The sequence below is a fragment of the Gouania willdenowi genome, chromosome 4 (assembly GCF_900634775.1).
Source record: "Gouania willdenowi chromosome 4, fGouWil2.1, whole genome shotgun sequence".
In the NCBI taxonomy this organism is placed as follows: Eukaryota; Metazoa; Chordata; class Actinopteri; order Blenniiformes; family Gobiesocidae; genus Gouania; species Gouania willdenowi.
The window spans coordinates 35,386,662-35,411,325 of NC_041047.1; positions in this window are offsets into that span (position 1 = coordinate 35,386,662).

Here is a 24,664-nt window from a genome sequence, read left to right on the forward strand (position 1 = left end):
TTTAGAACAGCCTGCAGACATAAGTAGGGGTACTTGTGAAAAGAAATAAAAGCTAAGGGGTACATGGGGTAATAAAGTTTGGGAAACAGGTTTATTTTATCTCCTTCATTGCACTATTTTTCGGGTTTTTGGGTATTCTGCCTTCTGTTGTCTTTGCACTTTATGTGAGCAGTAATGACTGTGGGATCAATAAAGCTACTCTACTCTACTCTACTCTACTCTACTCTGCTCTACTCTACTCTACTCTACTCTACTCTACTTCACTCTATTCTACTCTACTCTACTCTACTCTACTCTACTCTACTCTACTCTACTCTGCTCTACTCTACTCTACTCTACTCTACTTCACTCTATTCTATTCTACTCTACTCTACTCTACTCTACTCTACTCTACTCTACTCTACTCTACTCTACTCTACTTCACTCTATTCTACTCTACTCTACTCTACTCTACTCTACTTCACTCTATTCTACTCTACTCTACTCTACTCTACTCTACTCTACTGTACTCTACTCTACTTCACTCTACTCTACTCTACTCTATTCTACTCTACTCTACTCTACTCTACTCTACTCTTCTAGGAGCAAAAATATGGCAAGAAAAAATGATGAAAATAGGTTAATATATGTGAAGTTTGGTATAGTGGCTCAAATTGTTCAAAACATATTATTAGTTTTTTGAAGGCATCTGGCGACCCCCTCCCAGTGTCTGGCGACCAAAAAAAGAGGTCTTGACCCCAAGGTTGAGAACACATGAGGACAAATATGTGGAACACAGTCTTGCATCAGGTCATATTCACAGTTACACCTTCTCCCTGAACAACAAAGCTGCACAAAAACCTGTTAAATGGAACCCAGTTGAATCCATTTGTTTACTGGACCCCCCACCCCCTTACCCCCACCCCCACTGTTACCCATGCAGCCAATTCATTGCCTTCAGCAGCACGTGTTAATGGACCTGGTTCACAACCCGCCTTAAAGGTGCAGCGCGCCCCCAACAAAAGGACCCATTTATCCGACTGTTCTGGATGTGGAAAAGGACACGAGGCCCGAGGTGTCGCCGCCACCTAGTGAGCTCCAATCAGACGCTTGGACGCACACAGCGGGGGGGCGGGGCCTGTCGTAACAACAGCCAGGTGCCAACACAGCGGCATCACTCTGGGACCAGGAGGACCAGGAGGAGAAGTTTAAAGTGGCCTGTTTGGTGCTGTGCTGTCTGAGTAAATACACATTAGATCAGCTCTGACACAACAAGCAATAACAACACGAACGTTCCTCAGCTGGTGTCGTATAACGCTGATGTGAACAGAAGGACGTCAGAGAGAGTTTAGAACAGAAGACCAACGGATGCAGCTCTGCATCACATCCACAACATACTGCAGTTAATAAGAAATAAATGGAATTGTAAAGAAATACCTTCATACAGGGTTAATTATAATTGTTCTCACATAATTGATAGTTAATTACAATTATGGTTTGATTATATTTGGATGCCCCAGGTTTCGATCATCAGGAGGAATATTGATGTGTACTATTTCCAAATCATAAAAAATACAAATTAAATAAAACTCCAGGTTCATATGAAGCTATAAGTTAGCATATCATAAACAGTACGAACAATTTACTGAACAATACAATTATTGAACAATAAACATTTTTTTCTCTCTCTTTCAGATAACAATCATTTATCACTGACTTTGTTCATTTGTCACTCATGGATTTATTATTGGTTCTGAACCCTGTCTGAGTGTCAGTGTGGATTGGAGACACTGTCTGCTCCACTAGGACCATTGGCCCTGCTAGCTGCTACATGTTAGCATTGAGGTGCTAGCTGCTACATGTTAGCATTGAGGTGTTAGCTGCTACATGTTTGCATTGAGGTGTTAGCTGCTACATGTTTGCATTGTGATGTTAGCTGCTACATGTTAGCATTGAGGTGCTAACTGCTACATGTTAGCATTGAGCTGCTAGGTGCTACATGTTAGCATTGAGGTGCTAGCTGCTACATGTTAGCATTGAGGTGCTAGCTGAGGCTAGCAGAGCTCAGCTGATCCACAAACTATTTCTCTAACAGATTTCACACAACGAGGCTTTAGTTTTCCATCCAGTGTTTTTATTTAAACTAAAACTAACGTCCTCGAAGCACAGCAACAACTTCTCCTCTGGTTCTCCTGTTTCTTGTGTCGCGGTCCGTGCATCTGTGTTATCGGTATATCGGGAACTTATGAAATTATAAAGGTTCCACACTGTTTGAAGCACCCAAAAAAAGTGATTAACTGCATACATTTTTTTTTGGGCGTTATTTTTCTGCAATTAATGTGTTAACTCATTCAGTGCCAGCCATTTTCAGAATTTCTACCCCCCTCAGTGTCAGCCGTTTTGAGCATTTTGACTGACCCACAGAATACAGTATTTTGTACTATCTGAAAGATTAAAGTCTCTAATTTCATCAGAAAAAATAATTTTGTTTCTAGCTTGTTTTGTTTTTCTGTAATCAGCAGTTGAATAGAGACAAGTTTCACACAAATCACCAGTTTGTGACAAAAAGTTGAGAAAAATGTGTTTTTCTGAAAAAACTTATTAGTGACTTTGAAGCATTTTTTTGTTTTTTTGCTTTAGTGACACCTCAACATTGTTTCCTTCTATAAAATTACACAAACAACACTGAGACCAGGCTTTTGATGGCAAAATTATTATTATTTTGTTGTCTAGTCAGAGTTGAATGGATTTCTTACTGTATTTTGGCGTTCCTCCAAGTTTCTCCCCCGTCAATCACACAGACGCAACTTCCTCTTCCTCCCGACACGCAGAAATGACCCGTTTGGCCCGGTTAGTTGATGGTTTAATCTCACGATCGCAGCATAATCAATAATCCACTCAGGTCCACACATGTTCTGTTAGTATGTGGTGCTGTGAGCTGCTGGATACTTCACAATATCACATCATAGTTACATAATCTCACTCGTCTCTGCTTCTTCCTCCTTTGCTAATGGTAGCATCAGTGGCTAATCTCACATCTAAAGGTGTACTGCTGCCACCTTCAGGGCACAGTTGGTCACTACATCACACTTAGATATTGATGAGGGACCTCCGCCAGGGTGTTTTCTAGTAATCTCCGTGAAAAAACAAAAATGATGAAAATATTACGTCAATGGCACTGAATCAGTTTTAAAGTCCCAGTCCTAATAACGTCTTGTTATATGCAAGTCATTGCTTTACTGTACACTATTAATTGAACTTTTATTTTTTAAGATCTATTTTTCCAATGCAAAGCTACAACTGACATTCTGACCTAATTCTGCATTCATAAAAAAGCAATTAACTGCGATTTTTTTATTTTTTTTAGTGCGTTATTTCTTTTTGTAATTCATTAATTACATTTAACACTTTAAAGTTACAGTCCTGTTAAAAACAACTATAGACCATAATAATGGAATGAATGAGTGATTTTAAAGAATATTTAATGCAGTGGTTTTCAACCTTTTTTGGATCGTGACCCCATTTTTATAGCAATACTTTCTGGTGACCCCAAAGACATTTTTTTTCTTCAAGAATTAGTTTTTATTTAAGTTAAGAGTTTTATTTATTTGGTTTTTTTTTTTTTTTTTTTTTTTTTTTTTACTGCATTTTAGTTGAATTAGATTAATATTTCATAAAGTGAAAGTATAGAAATACAGTTGTTTAAAATTGTGTGTTGTTTTCATTTTTTTTGTAAAAAAAAAGAAAGAATAATAAGTAAAACATTTAAAGAATGTATTTAAATTTTTATGAAATTTCAGGCGACCCCATATGAGGTCCCGACCCCAAGGTTGAAAAATATGGATTCAGTGCCTCCTGAATAGATTTATTTCTTTAGTTTTTAGTATTTCGGGTCATTTCACACTGAGGTGGGACCAAGACTGACAATTTATTTATTAATGTTTCTCTCTCTCTCTCTAGTACCCCCTGTAGTGCCACGTACCCCCATTTGAGAAATACTGCTATATTAATGTCATTCAGAACCCTTTAAAGAACCCTGTGAACTAATGAAAGCACAGCACAGGAAGGCTGTAATATAGAAAATGACCTTGAAGATAAAAGAATCGTCATTCCAAAAGTAGAACAGTGGCTTCACAAAGCTTCATTTTTCTTTTCATGCACAATATACAATGTTAATTTAAAAAGGGGGAAAAAAGACATTTCCATAGACACGTATGATGTATCATTCAGGAAAGCATAATCAGGTGAACAGTGCTCTTTATATGCAAAGAATGTGGGCGTATCTTCTGTGATAGCGACTCCCTCATGAGGCACGTCGTTATTCACCGAGACAAGCCGAGGAAACGTAACGAGGAGATGAAAATGTCTGAGAACAAGACCCACGCACTATAGTTCCATCTGTGTAGATTTATAACCGCAACGGCCCAAAAAATCCTGTTTTAAAGTCATTCAAAGCATCATCGTCTGAGGCTCTATACATCTGCAGTGTCCTAAGTTCAATTACATTTTTCAATTACAAATCAATGATTACCTTGACCAGCATTTCTTCCAATTACAAGTAAAATTACAATCATTATTTTTCGCCTTAAGTACATTACAAATACGTTCTCATTTACTAAAGTTTAATTACAATTAATCAGAATTACTAAGCCTGTAATAAATAACCCCAGTTTCGACCCACGTATTAAATCTGTATAACACACTAAAAAATATTATCTATCATGTAATTAGTTTTTCATCTCTTGGTTACCTTGTTAGGCTTCCTAATCAATGAAAATATTGGTATTACAATCAATTACACAATTACAATTATAATTGACCCCAAACCTGGTTAAAGAGTATCCTGATTTTTGTCAAGCTAACGCTAAAATCTATCAACACTGCTCTTTTAAAGATGTAGCATACTGTTTTTATTCTATTCTCAACGCTAATTTAAAAAGTTGCTAAACTGTCTTTTGTTGTTTTTTTTGACAATGACAATATAGATCTATTCTATTCTATTCTATTCTATTCTATTCTAAAATCCAGGATTCTTATTTGATTGGCTCTACCTTCCTTCTCTTTGTTGAGACTACTGTAAACCAAACCAACCAAATAAAGTTTAAGCTAATGTTGTTCGCTGTGAGGCTTTTGGCAGCAAACTGAATTCTTACCTCAGACACGTTAAATATGTTCTTTAGAATGACCTGGTGGATGATGGTTTACCAGTACTAGCAAACAACAATAGCTCATCAAATAGCAACGCTCCTGAAAAAACAAATGGTAATCAATCACCTGAGTTCAGTGGGATGTGGAGATGTAGAGAGATGTAGAGGGAATGTGCTCTGAAGCCAAATGTCTACCTGGCACCCCACACACCCTGCACAGCCTGCATGACCAAGTGCACATCTGCAAGACAGCAGTCCCAACGCTTGCAAAAGCACTAAAGGACGTTGCACTCAACCGCAGGCTGAGCGCATCCCACATGAGCCCCCCACCGTGGCCACTAAGAGGTTATCCTGCAGCAGACAGAGGACCGCTCCTACCCAGAGGCATCCAGAGGAACCTTTTCAGCCACAGGACATCTCCCGACACCTCTGGCCAGGCCCACCCCCCTTCTGCCAACTCCACACCACACATACGCAGCAGACCCAACCTTTCACCTGGCAGGGCTCCACTCTGCGATCAGGGCGTACACCAGATGCTGAGTAAGCTCTACACAATCATGGTCAAGGCCTAAAACCCCTGAAAAAATTGCACAATAAAAGTGGAAGACACATCTTTTACCATTTCATCCTGGAATATAAAACGTCTTAGGTCAAATGTCTTTGGCCTTAAAAGTAAGAACCAAGACATCACCAAAGAAACCACTAACATAGACATAATCATCCTACAGGAGACATGGCAAAGAGGAGACACTCAAACTGGCTGCCCTGCAAACTACAGAGAGCTTGTAGTACCATCCACCAAGCTAACAGAAATAAAGCAGGGAAGAGACTCTGGTTCATATCTGAGCTGACCCACTCCACCAACAAACACGGCTCACAACTTATTCAACTCTGCCGCTCGCTGGGTCTCTACATAGTCAACGGTCGAGTAAGAGGGGACTCTTGGTATGGTAAATATATACCTTCAGCTCACCTTTGACACAGAACAAGAACAACACAGGCTCCTCCTCTCTGTCACCACTGTCAGAGAGTCCAGTTTTATCCCCACAGCGTCACTGACCCTGTGGATGAGTCTGTTTGTGTCTGTGACCTTCAGTCTGTTCCCACAGCAAACAACAGCGTAGAGGATCACACTCACCACCACTGACTCATAAAACATTCTCAGCACTTTTCTGCAGATGTTGAAGGACCTCAGCTTTGGTCCTTCCCGTAGAGGGAGTCAGTGTTCCTCCCACAGTCCAGTTTACTGTCAATCACCACTCCCAGGTATTTATTATTTTGGCTCAGCAGGAGCGCACGTTTGGGCAATCAGCAGAACATCTGAGTGTTTGGAATGTTCTCTGCAGCAACAAGGATCAGACAGCACGTGAACATCAGTACCAGGCACTGCATGTTTGGAGGACTTTCCTACTACAAACTGACTCGCTCATATGAGAAGACACCGCCGGTAAGAACTTGTTGCTCTATTCAGTCTTAAATGTTTACAACTATGTTGCATTCAGGGACGCTGTGTATTTCTCCTATGTGACCTAGTATGTACTGCCTTTGTTGTGGATTAAAATAAAATACTATATTGATATAATTCAAGTGCTTGGAAATACAGAAGTAAAGTGTAAAAATTGAGGATATTATATATTAGGGTAAAATATAAACAATATGGTTAAAATATAAACAATGGTTTAATTGAAGAATGAATAAATCTTGTTTAAATGTATAAAATATTTACAATGTCGACTTAAATCATGTAGAAATTATTTTGATTACAATGTGTATGACAGGGTAAAAGTCTGCCAATTTTTGTTAACTGAGTAATTATAAAAATGTTTGTTATACAGTTTTCTGTTAATACATTGATTAATTGCAGTTTGTGTTTAACATTTTTTACCGAAAGACTGACTAAAGACTGAAGGCGTTGCTACTGCTACAAAGAAATAAAAGAAAAGCAGGAAAGAAACCTGATGTAAATTCCTGTCAAACGTTTTCTGAATGGGTCTCTAGTCCAATCAAGTACGGGACAGTTAAGAGCGTACTTGACAATGAGTAGCACGTTAGTATGAGTATTACGTTAGTATGAGTAGACGTTAAAATGAGTAGCACTTTAGTATGAGTAGATGCTAAAATGAGTAGCACGTTAGTATGAGTAGTACGTTAGTATGAGTAGTACGTCAATATGATTAGTACATTAGCATGAGTAGTACGCAGTGACGTGCCGTCAAGGTAGGCAGTGCCTACCCCAGGGTGAATTGATTTTTTTGATTGTTTGTTTTAATTATAATATAATTCTGAATTATTTATTTTTCCATTTCCAATAGCCTACAGTACCTATAAGTTTGAAAGTGTCCGCATTTTGTGAGTTTCATAGCCGAAATTACTAAACAGCACTATTTCCTGGAACAGCTGCACAGTCTTTTTTTTTTTTTCTTTTACTACGCTCTAGGGAGGCCACGCCCCCTCCCAAAGGCACGTTGCTCTTCTGCCTCTGTTCGCATTACGTGTTTTTACGTGTTTGCGCATGCGCAGTCAGGTCCCCAAGATGACAATCATTTACATCCAAAGGCAGTGTAGAGAGCTGCCTTTGGACGTAACCGTGCTATGCTAAATGCTACACGTAAGTTCACAGTACATTAGTGAATAGATGCCACGTGACCGCTGCTGCTACGTTCTCTAGCTAGTGGGCGGGATAACACTACAGACAGGATGACAGCGCTAAAGACGATAAAGAAACTATTTTTTGAGGAAAAACGACAGCTTTTAAAAGATGGAGACCAACACCTGAGCTACCAGACCTTCAGCAAAGATAAGGTCAGAACATTGTTGGTATTTTCTACAGTGAATGGAACAAAAGGAAGGATTGACTTTGTGGATGATCCTCACTGAGGATGTTCTGAGTTGTTGTTGTTGTTATTTTCTCCATGTTTCTGTGTTTCCAACACAAACAACATATGTGCTGCCGTGTCATGAGATATATGTTGTTGGGAGAGTATGGAGGCTATATTAATAATTGTTTATGTTTCTTTAATGGTGTTTATGATGTTGATTTTGTTAGATGATAAATACTTGTTCATGTGGATCTTGTTGGGTTTTTTCTTTCTTATTATGAAATTTATTATTGATGAACACATTGAGATGATTTTGTTGTAAATTGCTTTACACGAATAAAATTGATTTGAATTCAGTTAACACTTGACAGCAGAAACATATGAAATTGTCATTGGGGGTCTCGATTTGCAACGTGCCTACCCAGCCCTAGTGGTCACGGCACGTCACTTGACAATGAGTAGTACGTTAGTATGAGTAGACGTTAAAATGAGTAGCACGTTAGTATGAGTAGTATGTTAGCATGAGTAGTATGTTAGCATGAGTAGTACGTTAGCATGAGTAGTACGTTAGCATGAGTAGTATGTTAGCATGAGTAGTACGTTAGTATGAGTAGTACGTTAGTATGAGTAGGACGTTAAAATGATTAGTACGTTAGTATGAGTTGTACGTTAGCATGAGTAGTACGTTAGCATGAGTAGTACGTTAGCATGAGTAGTACTTTAGCATGAGTAGTATGTTAGCATGAGTAGTACGTTAGCATGAGTAGTACGTTAGTATGAGTAGGACGTTAAAATGATTAGTACGTTAGTATGAGTAGTACGTTAGCATGAGTAGTACGTTAGTATGAGTAGTACGTTAGTATGAGTAGTACGTTTGTGTGAGTAGGACATTAAAATGAGTAGTACGTTAGTATGAGTAGTACGTTAGCATGAGTAGTATGTTAGCATGAGTAGTACGTTAAAATGAGTAGTACGTTAGCATGAGTAGTACGTTAGCATGAGTAGTACGTTAGTATGAGTAGTACTTTAGTATGAGTAGTACGTTAGCATGAGTAGTACGTTTGTATGAGTAGTACGTTAGCATGAGTAGTACATTAGTGTGTTTAATACCTCAGCATGAGTAGTACGTTAGTATGAGTAGTACGTTAGTATGAGTAGTACGTTAGCATGAGTAGTGCGTTAGCATGAGTAGTACGTTAGCATGAGTAGTACGTTAGTATGAGTAGTACATTAGTATGAGTGTACGTTAAAATGAGTAGGACGTTAAAATGAGTAGTACGTTAGCATGAGTAGTACGTTAGCATGAGTAGTACGTTCGTATGAGTAGTACGTTAGTATGAGTAGTACGTTAGTATGAGTAGTACGTTAGTATGAGTAGTACGTTAGCATGAGTAGTACGTTAGTATGAGTAGTACGTTAGTATGAGTAGTACGTTAGCATGAGTAGTACGTTAGTATGAGTAGTACGTTAGTATGAGTAGTACGTTAGTATGAGTAGTACGTTAGTATGAGTAGTACGTTAGTATGAGTAGTACGTTTGTGTGAGTAGGACATTAAAATGAGTAGTACGTTAGTATGAGTAGTACGTTAGCATGAGTAGTATGTTAGCATGAGTAGTACGTTAAAATGAGTAGTACGTTAGCATGAGTAGTACGTTAGCATGAGTAGTACGTTAGTATGAGTAGTACTTTAGTATGAGTAGTACGTTAGCATGAGTAGTACGTTTGTATGAGTAGTACGTTAGCATGAGTAGTACATTAGTGTGTTTAATACCTCAGCATGAGTAGTACGTTAGTATGAGTAGTACGTTAGTATGAGTAGTACGTTAGCATGAGTAGTGCGTTAGCATGAGTAGTACGTTAGCATGAGTAGTACGTTAGTATGAGTAGTACATTAGTATGAGTGTACGTTAAAATGAGTAGGACGTTAAAATGAGTAGTACGTTAGCATGAGTAGTACGTTAGCATGAGTAGTACGTTCGTATGAGTAGTACGTTAGTATGAGTAGTACGTTAGTATGAGTAGTACGTTAGTATGAGTAGTACGTTAGCATGAGTAGTACGTTAGTATGAGTAGTACGTTAGTATGAGTAGTACGTTAGTATGAGTAGTACGTTAGTATGAGTAGTAATTTTAGTGTATTTTACAGGGAATGTGAATCTTTGGGTGTCTCACGATTTTGTTCAAAATTGATTCTCGTTTTAACCGATTCTGGATTCAAAAACTGATACAATGGATAGTGTGTTAATGCAAATTATGACATCAAAACAATACAGTTTGTATAAAATATTTTAAATAAACTGATTCCAATGATGTAATCACACAAAGGCAAACTTAAGATAAAAGGGTAACATTTATTCATGCTAAACAAACACACACACACACACACACACACACACACACACACACACACACACACACACACACACACACACACACACACACACACACACACACACACACACACACACACAGTCCTTGTGCTGTCTATGTAAAACATTGTAAGTTAGCATTAGAGATGCTAAAGAAAGCTAACACAAGAGGAAGATTACGTTTATTATGGGTTATTTATTAAAGGCTGTAATTGATTTTCAGAGGAAAAATAATTGATATAATTTAATTGTAATTGGAAAAACTGCCAGTCACTGTAATCATAATTGCAATTGTAAATATGATATGTAATTGACCCCAACCCTGGTGGGTAGCCATCATTATTTGTTTGTCACGTTTTATTCAATTGAGTTTTTTCATATTTCACTGATTCTGTGGAAACATGTTTTACATTCCATGTTTCTGCAGGAAATCCTCACATCGTTAGGAATCTGTCACCAAACACACACACCGTGTGTGTGTGTGTGTTGTTTTCTCCTGAGGTGGCGTATTGTATGTGTAAAATAATCCCCCTGAAGACACAAGATTGTGTTAAACTTTATCACTAACACGTTTCCAATGGAGAGCGTAAATCAGAGAGAATCCAGGTAAAAGAGGAGCTCGGCTCACGCTGGGACTAACAGTTTCCTTCAGTAATGAAATTAAAAGAGAAACTGAGGAAATTCTTTGACAGCTGTTATATCTTCTAATACTCCTGACGATCCCGTCTCAGCTACGCTATAGATACTGTAACTCACAGATCAGCTGTAGCTATTCATAAAAAACTACCTTAGATCCTGTTTGAGTTTAAACAACGATAAAACTTGTCTACTACACAACTGAAGGTGTGCTGTGGTATCAGCTTTGTGACAGTGTGCTGATGTCTCTGTTGTCAGTGAGAGCCTTTTTGTTCTCTAACCGTCTGATGGTGGATTGTCAAACTGTCACGTGAACCAAAATCTATTGTTTAGTGTCAAACTCAAGAAATTAAGTTTTGAAAACTCACAATGGGAACATATGCTGAGTTTGCGGAATGGCACGTGTGCAGGCAAAGTTTTCATTTACAGTTCATTCAAAAAAATATGATTCTTCATATAATGTACATAATATACGCATCATTTAAGTGCCATAAAACACAGTGAAATCATCTAATGTAGAATAAATGTTTAGTGAAATGGTCCCAAACTTTTGAGACTTTAGGTTGGTTCTTCTTCTGTTGCACAATTCTTCTACACAATGTAAATGGTGAAGCGACACTGCCCCCAGCAGTTCATGTATGGTACTGCAGCAAACATGAAGCAGAATGATTTCATCATGAATTTACAACATTAAACGACTCATCAACACACTAGTCAACATTATCAATTATGTTATTAAGCATTTTTGCATTATTGTAGTATATGTTACACACATTATGGTTGGTGTGAATCTCTGGTAGGAATGTCAATGTCCGCCTGTGGGTGGGATTAGAATCCCTGCTGCCCCCAATGGAAGAACAAGACTTTGGTCAATTCATTCACTCGAGTTCAAAAAATGAAGTGGTCGCTTATGCCATTATCGGGGTTGGGTACCCCCAATTACCACTGGATGTGTAACTGCTGTGTAACATCAACAGAGCTGATATGTTTCTATTAAAGTCAATGTATCAGTTTTCTCCTGTATATACTGCTGACTCAGCACTGCTGACTCAGCACTGCTGAGAAACAACTCCATCAGTCCAGAGTCTCATCACATACTGAGACCTTTTTATGATGGGCTCTAGATAATTTTTGTTGTAATTGTTTTTGGAGTATATTTCTGTGTATTTGTGCTATTTTATATATTTGGTTGTCATTTTGTGGGTTTTTATGCTCTTTTTGTCGTCACAGTTTTTTTTTTTTATTATTATTATTATTTTGTTTTACATTTTCCTTGTTATTTGTTATTATGTGTTTCAGTTGTCATTTTGTGTGTGTGTGTGTTTTTATATATATATATACTGTTTGTGTATTTTTGGAGTCATTATTTGCATTTTTATGGTGTTTTTTGTACTTTTTCTGTCATTTTTTTGTTTTGGGAGTAATTTTTGTGTATCTATTTTGTCTTTTTTTAAATTCCAGTTATTTTTGTGTTTGTAAATGCTGATATATGAATATTGATCATGTGACCCTTTGGATCAGCTAGAATCACTTATTTCTTGTTGTGATAAAGTTGCCCTTCTCTGATGTATATGATTGCACACTTTTCTCTTTCTACTCTTGATGCTGATACTCATCTTAATTTAGTTCTAACAAAGCGTCTGCAGCCTTGTAGACTTCAGTGTCACTTTGCAGCATTATTCTCAGCTCAAAGTCATTTCAGGGCTATGTGCTATTTTAAACTCCACTGCTGCACACTTTTAACTCTTTCCTAGGCTGACTATTTGATGAATCCGTCACTTTTAGAGCCACTTCTGGCTTTTTCTACTAACCAGTGGCAAAGGGGGGCAACCCCTGCAGTTTATCTTGGGCAGTATTTAAAGCAGCGATCAAAGCTGTACAAACCAATTGTCATCACGGCCTCTCCGGAGGGAATTTTCAAGTACATTAATGCTCCTTCTTTGGGAAATAATTGTGCCACTGTGTGACTTCATTAAGTCTCCTGGCTGTTTCAAAAGATGTTTTCTCTAGAGGTTGAAAGCCACATCGCTGGCAGACAGCGTCCCTCAGGGACTGAATGAATACAAAAAAAAGGGAGAGTTTATAATGAGATTGAGTTAGCCATGACCAGAATTGGGCTTTTCATTATTCCACTGGCTGGAGAGGGAGAAATGTGTTGTTTCAGAGACTCACTCACTCACCATCTGGCACCAGGGTCCAATGCATGCTGATCATAGCCGTGGGTTTCACAGGGGGCTCCTCTCTGGAGATTTGTCAGTTAAAACTCATAGAGCCCTGGATTTATACCAGAGGAGATACCTTTCACTTTAAAAAATATTATCAAAAACTGAACACTCATTTAAATAATCAAAATCTTGAAAATATCAAAAAAAATCATTAAATATCAAAAAAAGTGCAGAAGTCAAGGGGCTCCGGTAAAAAAAAAATATAATACAAAAGGTTGGGCACCTGAATCAAAATATATCAAAACCAGAGACGGAGTTTGAGATTCTTGTCGGGGGAGGGGAGAATGAAAATAGAATTAAATATATGAACCATCTCGAGATTCGCGCCAACCACAATGTGTGTAACATATACAATAGAGGTGTCCCGATCTGATATCGATATCAGATATCGGTCCGATATCAGCCAGAAAACAAATATCGGATTTTATCAGACTGCATCAAAAATCACCGATATAAGCTCTTCGATAAAATGTTCTGCTCCAGCACTTCTGTCAGGTTGGTTACTGTTGCTGACTATTGTTCTGTGTTTGAGTAACATCACTTGATCAATCCTTTTTTAACATTCCACACTACACAATCAATAAAAAAAGTATGTATGATTTCTGCTGATATCGTATCGGATCTATATCGGTATCGGCCGATTTGCAAGGCTGCAATATTGGTATCATATCAGAGGTGAAAATGATGTATCGGGACATCGCTAATATTCAATAATGCAAAAATGATTAGTAACAATTGATCATGTTACCTACAAAAATGTGTGTTGACGAGTCGTTTAATGTTGTAACTTCATGATAAAATCTTTCTGCTTAATTTCTGCTGCAGTACCATACATGAACTGCTGGGTGCAGTGCTGCTTCACCATTTACATTGTGAAGAAGAATCACGCATCAGAAGAAGAACCAACCTAAAGTGTCAAAAGTTTAGGACCATTTCACTAAAAATGTAATACTTTTTACGTATTTTTAAAATAAAAACAAATGAATTCATATATATATATATTCTATTCTCACTGTGTTTTATGGCACTTAAAATATTTATATATTATGTACAATATACTAAGAAATGTATTTTTTTTCAAATTTAGGAAAACTGTAATGAAAACTTTTGACCACTGCAAACTCTGCATATGATCAAAATATATCAGGATGCAAAAACTCATTAAATGTAACCAAATTTATCTTTTTTAAATATTATATTGTAAAATTTGTAGCCTCTTTTGTAAGCAGACAATACTATATTGTATTTTGTGTTCTGGTCACTATGCTCTTTTTTCTTTTTTCGCCAAATATTGTAGTATACACAAGAGTGGGGCTCAATTACATTTTTCAACTACAACTATGTCTTCAATTACAACACAATCACGATTACAGCGACCTGCATTTTTCCCAATTCCAATTAGAATTACAGTTATTATTTTCCATTTCAATTTACCCTCAGCAGTTCTATTTCATAATATTTAATTAGACGGAGCTTCACACTTTGCAGCAGCGAAGGCCAGCACTCACCACACGGAGTGAGGTAAGAGTGTTTATCCTTACCTTCCAACATGGTGTGGTCTAAAAAGCTAACCGTTAGCTCTGCCAGCGTCCGTCGGCAGGAAAAAAAAATAATCCCACCTGCGAACAGTTAAACTGGTCAGAGCTAAAAAACACGAGGTAGCTGAGAAGAGAAGCGGTTTAAGAGTGGCGCACACACGTTTGTCTCCTCCTCTTATAGGAAGTGATGCGCTTCACCGGCCAATCAGGATTGGCAAAGTGAAATAGGTATTCTGAGGAATGTAGCACAGGCGACATCCCATAGTGAGACATCTCACTCATATTACTCATAAAACCTGGGTTACGACAGTAACCTGTAGTGTTAGCTGTGTAAAACTTGTCTGTCTGCATGTGACCTTACGACCCCATTGACCTGATGGTGGCGCTGCAGGAACTCAAGGTCATATCATCGCCACAACCAGTAGGGTTCATACTGTAGTGATCAATAATGTTGTCAGTATATTCCTGATAAATTCATTCTAATGTAAAGGTCTGTCCTGATGGTGGCGCTAGAGAACAGGTCAAGGTCTTATTTATGGATTCAGCAAATAAACAAAGTGTCTGACACAAAAAATGAAAAGCATTTTCTGAAGGCAAATATACCTGGGGTCAGATTGAGCCCAAGGGTAAAATGTGTTAGTGATATCTGAGGTTCATAGGAGGGTTGAAAAGGAAACCATGATCCAAGTGATCTATGATTATAGACAATATCCAATCATCAGTGTTAGGCCTTCAATAAACTATTGTTCACAAACTCGTAGTGTTGTAGTAGTCCAGACGTTGTTGGTCTCGTCTCAGACTCTGAAGCATTTTGACTCGGTCTTGTCTCAGACTTGGGATTTTCCGTCAAGACCGTTAGAGACCAGCACTAATTCCTGCTATTTTTAAACTTTTTAATAATGTGATAATAACACGGAGAAGAACGGGATAAAACATCCTTTATTCATTATTTAATCCACCCTGTATAATGACCACAACCTTCCTTTGTGTGTGTGTGTGTGTGTGTGTGTGTGTGTGTGTGTGTGTGTGTGTGTCAGTTTGGACCACAGAGCAGAAGGAGATATGAACTAATCACCAGTAAAACTCCAGAAAACAATAACTAGTAATAAATATTATCTCCCTGGTAAAGACAGTAGCTCTAATAACTGGTAAAATGATAAACTGATGATTTTACAGCCTGTGAATGTAGTACAGGAGACGCACTTATTCCGCCTCTGGGTCCTAGTGCCTGCCGGTCAGTGAAGCCTGTTCTGTTTACAGAGGTCTGTGTGTGTTTAATAAGTCTGTGTGTGTTTAATAAGTCTGTGTGTGTTTAATAAGTCTGTGTGTGTTTAATAAGTCTGTGTGTGTTTAAAAAGTCTGTGTGTGTTTAATAAGTCTGTGTGTGTTTAATAAGTCTGTGTGTGTTTAATAAGTCAGTGTGTGTTTAATAAGTCAGTGTGTGTTTAATAAGTCAGTGTGTGTTTAATAAGTCAGTGTGTGTTTAATAAGTCAGTGTGTGTTTAATAAGTTTGTGTGTGTTTAATAAGTCTGTGTGTGTTTAATAAGTCTGTGTGTGTTTAATAAGTCTGTGTGTGTTTAATAAGTCTGTGTGTGTTTAATAAGTCAGTGTGTGTTTAATAAGTCAGTGTGTGTTTAATAAGTCAGTGTGTGTTTAATAAGTCTGTGTGTGTTTAATAAGTCTGTGTGTTTAATAAGTCAGTGTGTGTTTAATAAGATTGTGTGTGTTTAATAAGTCTGTGTGTGTTTAATAAGTCTGTGTGTGTTTAATAAGTCTGTGTGTGTTTAATAAGTCTGTGTGTGTTTAATAAGTCTGTGTGTGTTTAATAAGTCTGTGTGTGTTTAATAAGTCTGTGTGTGTTTAATAAGTCTGTGTGTGTTTAATAAGTCTGTGTGTGTTTAATAAGTCCGTGTGTGTTTAATAAGTCCGTGTGTGTTTAATAAGTCTGTGTGTGTTTAATAAGTTAGTGTGTGTTTAATAAGTCTGTGTGTGTTTAATAAGTCCGTGTGTGTCAATGTGAAAGTCTGCATGTTTATGTCTCTGTCCATCAACTCTTTTCATTATATTCATGTCTTTTAAAGCTTTATTACATAATGTTGGCTGTAGTCATGGCCGCCGCCATCTTGGTTTATGTCGTCACCAGCGCGTCATCAACGCAGAGTTGCACTATCACAGAATGAGTCAAATAACTGTAAAAAGGTCTTATATTAGTTATTTCTTCTTAAAGTTGTGTTTTTTGTGTCTTTAGACTCTAATTACATGTATGTATATAATATGTTCCCCACAATATAAACAGGTTCACAATATAATTATTTTTTTATAGTTTCTGTTTCCACTGTATCCAGAATAATAATAATATTGATTAATTTGTCACATGACTGTTCCAGGGTTTGTTTTATTTAGTTTCACATCTACCTGTAGATCTATGTTTTTTACACTGATGACAACTTGTTTGTAGTTTTATTTCAGAAAGTTTCACTTTTACAGTTACAGTTGGAAACCTTTGTTTATTGAATATTCTAGTTACATTACAGTAACCATATTAAACTATATCAACTAAGTGAATTAATAAAAATAACCTGTGTAAAGGCTTTTTCAAACTAAAAAATGATCTTGTAAAATCTGTGACCTGTTGACCTGCACAACTCAAAGAATCAGAATCAAGAATCATTATTTCTTGGCAGAAATACTTTTAAACACTTGCTGTACATTCAGCTGACATAAAAATATTGTTTTCAAATATGTAGAATAATTATGAATTATCAGTAGCAGTAGCAGTTTTAATATTTTAGTTAATTTTTTGCAGCTAACATCTCAATGCTAACATGTAGCAGCTAGCACCTCAATGCTAACATGTAGCAGATAGCACCTCAGCGATAACATGTAGCAGCTAACACCTCAATGCTAACATGTAGCAGCTAGCATCTCAATGCTAACATGTAGCAGATAGCACCTCAGCGATAACATGTAACAGCTAACATCTCAATGCTAACATGTAGCAGCTAGCATCTCAATGCTAACATGTAGCAGCTAGCATCTCAATGCTAACATGTAGCAGCTAGCAGGGACAATGGTCCTAGTGGAGCAGACAGTGTCTCCAATCCACACTGACACTCAGACAGGGTTCAGAACCAATAATAAATCCATGAGTGACAAATGAACAAAGTCAGTGATAAATGATTGTAGTGACAGTCGACCACTCTGTGGTAGGGGATGTGGGCGGGGCTAGAAGCGCTGCTACAGATAGCATCGTCTGACCCAACTTATCAACTGTTATGTAGAAAAACTATTTCAGACTAAATTCATCATCTTCATCAGATGTTCTGTTTATTTCATGATATTCACAGATATAAATATTTAACACTGTTCAGTTTATATTTCTCTGGAATGTTCTGGACTAAGTCATATTTGTTTTAGAAAGTTTACTAAAAATCCAGAAAAGCATGAATATATCTTAGTTAAATATAAGTTAGTGCTTTGTGAACAATGTAATCATAATATTATTTATTAATATTACACATTATGTTCTCACTCAGTGATGGAATTAATAAACACTATCTAGTTTATTTTTAAAATAATTTAAATAATTTTATTTCATTGATTCTGTCATAAACCAACATTCATTTAAACTGAAAACATTGCTTTTTGTGTCAAATATTGTTTGGACATTCATTTACAAAGTCTTTAATTAATTTAATATATTTTTGAATCGAGTCCCACCTCTAAGAAATAAATAAATAAAATCTAGTAACGTTTTTTAAAAATTCTTTAAATTTTGAATTTTCTCAGGTTCATTTCATAAAATTACAATTTTATTAAGAAACAACATTATTCTTAGAAAATTACAACTTTATTTTAGAAATATTGCCACTTCTTTGTCAAAATATTCAGATTTTTTGTACATAAAATTACAATTTAATTAAAAGTTGTCTTTATTCTCAGATAATTACAACTTTATTTCATGAAATTTTGTGTCTTTATTCTCAAAACATTACAACTTCAATCTGAAAATATTCTGATTTAAATCTCGCAAAATTACAGTTTTATTACGCTACGGCTGTATTCTCTGAAAAATAAGATTCTATTCTTTAAATTTTATTTAGATTTACAACTTTAATCTTGAAATATTATGACATTAATCTCCTAAAATTCAGATTTTAATAAGATACGGCTTTAATCTTGAAATGTGACCAAAATAAAACACTGTCCTCCAGCCACTGTTTATTGGTCATTCCTTTAAATCATCATAGGTTTTGTTACTGAATCATATTCATAACCTTTATTTCAAAACTTTCTTCTTCTCCATCCATAGGTCAACACCTTCAATGTTGAGCTGTTGCTTTGGTCGTTTACTCAGTGCCACACACTGTGTTCTGTGGAGGAAAAAAGGTATAAAATCAATATGTTTCCATGATGTGCTGGGCCAGTGTCAGTGTCCTGTCAGTGATCCTGTTACTAAGGTGACGTTAGCTCCACTCACTGGCTCTGCTAACAAGAGGAAAACATGCTGACAGGCTCCAGAAACACACATTGAACACACATTTGCACTTCAAGCGCCCGTCCGAGGAGGAGCTGCACCCCCTGTGCACGGCCACCACCTCACTGGCATGGTGGGGTGGGGTAGGGGGGGTGGGGGTGGTTAGCTCTGCACTGTCTGCCTGTCTGGCTCTCAAGCACAAATGCTTTTATTCTCCTATAAATTATTCACCTCTGGATACACCAAAGGAAACTGGCCTGCACTGATTGTAGCTGCAGAAGAAGAAAGAGCTGCTGCCCTGAACCTCTCCTTCCTCTACTGCTGCTCCACCTCCACCCTGGACCCCACCCCAGCCCACCCCACCCCACCTCCTCCTCCACCTCCATCCACTACACAAACAACTGAGAACAACTGCACACATGCACTGGTCCGTCTCCTATCCTGAGTTGTTAAAGCCTGTTTGAGTGATGATCATTATTGTTATTATTGTATATATATATATATATATATATATATATATATATATATATATATTCTGAAAAAAAGTTGTGAGTTTAAAGTCAGAATTCTGGGAAAAAAAGTCAGAATTCTGAGATAAAATTCTGAATTTAAAGTCAGACTATTGGAAAAAAAAAAGGTCGGAATTTTGAAAAAGAAGTCAAAGTTCTTAGCTAAAGGTCAGATTCTGTGACAGAAGTCAAAATTGTGAAAAAAATATTCAAGTCAGAGTTCTGAGAAAAAAAGTCACAATCTTGAAAGAAAAGGTTGTGAAATTAAAGTTAAAATTCAGTGTTTGAAGTAAAAATTTTGAGAGAAAAATTTGAATTCCGAGTAAAAAATTCTGAAATTAAAGTAAAAATTCTGAAAAAAAGTCAAAATTTTTAGATTATAGTCAGAATTCTGAGAAAAAAGTTCTGTGATTGTGTCAGATTTCTAAAATGAAAAGCAAAATTTTGAGAAAAAAGTCAGAATTCTGAAAAAAAAAACTCAAAATTTTGAGATTATAGTCAGAATTATAAGAAAAAAGTCACAATTATGAGATTCAATTCAGAATTTGAGAAAAAAAAGTCAGATATTTGAGATGAAAGTAACAATTCTGAGAAAAAGTTCTGAGATTATAGTCAGATTTCTGAGTAAAATAAAGTCAGAATTCTGAGGGGAAAAAAAAAAAAAAAAAAAGATTTATATCCAGGTATTTTTCTTGAAGAAAATGAATCAAATCATGAGTTTTATTAAATAAATGGTATAAGTTAATGATATCACTCCTGTTTTATTGAATAAAGGGAATAAGTTGATGTTTTCAGTACATCATGTGTTTTATTGAATAAATGGAATAAGTTCATGGCATCACTACATCATGTGTTTTATTGAATAAATGGAATAAATTCACGTCATCACTCCATGTGTTTTATTGAATAAATGGAATAAGTTGTTATCACTCATGTGTTTTATTGAATAAATGGAATAAGATGATGTCATCACTACATCATGTGTTTTATTGAATAAATGGAATAAGATGATGTCATCACTACATCATGTGTTTTATTGAATAATGAAATAAGATGATGTCATCACTACATCATGTGTTTTATTGAATAAATGAAATAAGATGATGTCATCACTACATCATGTGTTTTATTGAATAAATGGAATAAATTCATGTCATCACTCCATCATATGTTTTATTGAATAAATGGAATAAGATGATGTCATCACTACATCATGTGTTTTATTGAATAAATGGAATAAGATGACGTCATCACTACAACATGTGTTTTATTGAATAAATGGAATAAGATGATGTCATCCCTCCATCATGTGTTTTATTGAATAAATGAATTAAGATGATGTCATCACTCCATCATGTGTTTTATTGAATAAATGGAATAAATTCATGTCATCACTACATCATGTGTTTTATTGAATAAATGGAATAAGTTGTTGTCATCACTACATCATGTGTTTTATTGAATAAATGAATTAAGATGATGTCATCACTCCATCATGTGTTTTATTGAATAAATGGAATAAATTCATGTCATCACTACATCATGTGTTTTATTGAATAAATGGAATAAGTTGATGTCATCACTACATCATGTGTTTTTTCTGACACAGTGAAGGAAATGAAGAAGACATCCAGTGTTTCTGCAGAAGGTGAATCAATAGATTTAGACAAGGATCAATAGTGGCTCAGATCATGTGATCTCTGTCCACATGTCACACCTCTTTACTGGTGCTGGTGAGTGGATGTGCTTTTTGAAAGGAGCCTAATTGGAAAAGGTGGCCCTCTATATTTACCAGTTACACATGAGCACATGTGTGTAGCCACCATTTGTTCCATTGAGCTGGTAATGACTGGGGAGTTCAGGTTAATATGCTGACAAGCTTTAACAGCAGCGGGTCATGTTGGTGAACACGCATGGCTGCTTCTGTTCACTGCTGCAGCTGACAGGTCGTAATCACGTGCGGGCCCTGAAGGCACCACGGGCCAAACGCAGCTTTAATCAGTGAATCATGCAGAGAGAGACCTCCATTGGACACATAATTACACTCAAACATCTCATCATTGTTTCAGCTAATTGATCAGACACGACCATCTACAGAAGTCTGTGTTTGTTCCCACCGACGGGATTTAATCTATGACGGATATTATTTACGGAACAGGATTAGTACCTCTGGAAAAAAAAATTATCATTAATGTTCTGAGAAAAAAAGTCACCATTCTGATTTTTAATCTCAGAATTCTATTGTTTTTTGTCAGAACTCTGACTTTTTTCCCCTCAAAACTCTGACTTTAAACTCAGAACGCCTACATTAATCACATAATTCTGACTTAAATCCTCAAAATTCTGACTTTTTTCTCAGAACATTAATGATGATTTTTTCCCCATAAAATTAACAATAATGTAGTAATTTTGGACCCTGTTTTCCATGTGGCCCTAATTTTATTCTGTAATTATTAGTTATAGGCTAAAATTAGCATAAATAAATAACAATAAATGAATAAGAAAATAAAAATAAATCCTAAAACCAAAACTATCAAGATCAACATTCACAATAAATCCTAAACTAAACTAAACTAAACTAAACTAAACTAAACTAAACTAAACTAAACTAAACTAAACTAAACTAAACTAAACTAAACCAAACCAAACCAAACCAAGCCAAGCCAAGCCAAGCCAAGCCAAGCCAAGCTATGCTATGCTATGCTAAGCTAAGCTAAGCTAAGCTAAGCTAAGCTAAACTGAACTAAACTAAACTAAACTAAACTAAACTAAACTAAACTAAACCAAAACAAGCCAAGCTAAGCTAAATGAAACTAAACTAAACTAAACTAAACTAAACCAAACCAAACCAAACCAAGCCAAGCTAAGCTAAGCTAAGCTAAGCTAAGCTATGCTAAGCTAAGCTAAACTAAGCTAAGCTAAGCTAAGCTAAACTAAACTAAACTAAACTAAACTAAACTAAACTAAACTAAACTAAACACTAAACTAAACACTAAACTAAACTAAACTAAACTAAGATAAATTAAACTAAACTAAACTAAACTAAATTAAACTAAAGATTTATATCCTGGAAGAAGAGGACGGAAAACCAATCCTCATCAAAACGATGGAAGACTTGGGAAAATACGAAGGATCCACCTAAACAACAACATTACTGATGGTAATCATGGATATGGACCCAGATCTATATAAACACTGGAAACAAAACTCACTGTGATTATTTTACGGAGACTGAATTAAATGTGGAAACCAAGAGTAAAAAAGGTCTGTCATTTATTCATTTCAATTGCTAGGTGGTGGGGTGATTAAGGATTACATTAAATTTAAATTCAAAGTGTTTATTGTCATATGTGCAGTTAGAAACACGTTTTCTTGTACAATGAAAATACTACCTTGCTTATGAACTAAGATATAATAATGTGTTTATACAAGTTAAATCTAACAGTGGAAAATACAACACTGCCAATAGAACTAACAAGAGCTGGATTAACCTTGATGTAGAGACAAAACAAGCTGCTAACTTGTATGTCCAAAAGAGACATTCCCGAGTGGTGACATTATGGATGAAAAGGGAAAAACCTTCCAAACACCTTCGAAAGAGGAACTATTCTTGAACTGGTGGAATGCTAACAACGTCTGGCAGGGAACAAGGCCAACACGAACAACGATAGAGAGGAGGAGGACAACACAGATGAGAATACACAAAAAAGGACGGTTTTTAGAACAACTCAAGAATGTTTGACCAGAGAGACATGTAAACCCATGTAAATTTGCGATGGTAAAACAGGGGGCGGGACCCAGATAAGCAAACTGCTTCTCTCGTCTCCTTTTTCGGCATGTACAAAAAAAAAAAAAAAAATGTGAAAAAAAAAAAAAGTGAATGTAACCATGTCGGAAATAAACTGAATAAAAAATAAATAAATAAATAAATAAATAAATAAATAAATAAATAAATAAATAAACTAAACTAAACTAAACTAAACTAAACTAAACGAAACTAAACTAAACTAAACTAAACTAAACTAAACTAAATTAAACTAAACTAAACTAAACTAAACTAAACTAAACTAAACTAAACTAAACTAAATTAAACTAAACTAAACTAAATTAAACTAAACTAAACTAAACTAAACTAAACTAAACTAAATTAAACTAAACTAAACTAAACTAAACTAAACTAAACTAAAGTAAACTAAACCAAACCAAACCAAACCAAACCAAACCAAACTAAACTAAACTAAACTAAACTAACCCAAACCAAACCAAACTAAACTAAGCTAAGCTCAACTAAACTAAACTAAACTAAACTAAACTAAACTAAACTAAACTAAACTAAACTAAACTAAACTAAACTAAACTAAACTAAACTAAACTAAACCAAACCAAACTAAACTAAGCTAAGCTCAACTAAACTAAACTAAACTAAACTAAACTAAACTAAACTAAACTAAACTAAACTAAACTAAACTAAACTAAACTAAACCAAACCAAACCAAACCAAACCAAACTAAGCTAAACTAAACTAAACTAAACTAAACTAAACCACGTGATGCAGAGACGGCGTTGTGAGCGCCTCCAGGAGCATCTGCGCTACTCCCGCTGGGTCCGTCCTGACCTGGTTTCTCCTCCTGCCCCCGACCCTCACTTTGCATCACTAAACTGTAGCTTGACAAGCACACGCTTCATTTATATGGAGATAACGTAGCCTAGCATGACGTTAGCGCTGAGTCAGACACAAAAGAAACACAACACAATAAAAAATCTGTGTCACATGATCGACCAATTCATTTATTATCTGCTCTGTTACATATTTATGTGTGAAAAACAATTATTTAAAGAAGAAAAAACATGTTTCTACAGAAAAATCTGGATGTAAATAAACAACAAAAATGTGATTATCTGATCCAAGGGCCACATTATTAACATGTATGTTTGCATTTAGAATAAAGAGCAATATGAGCATT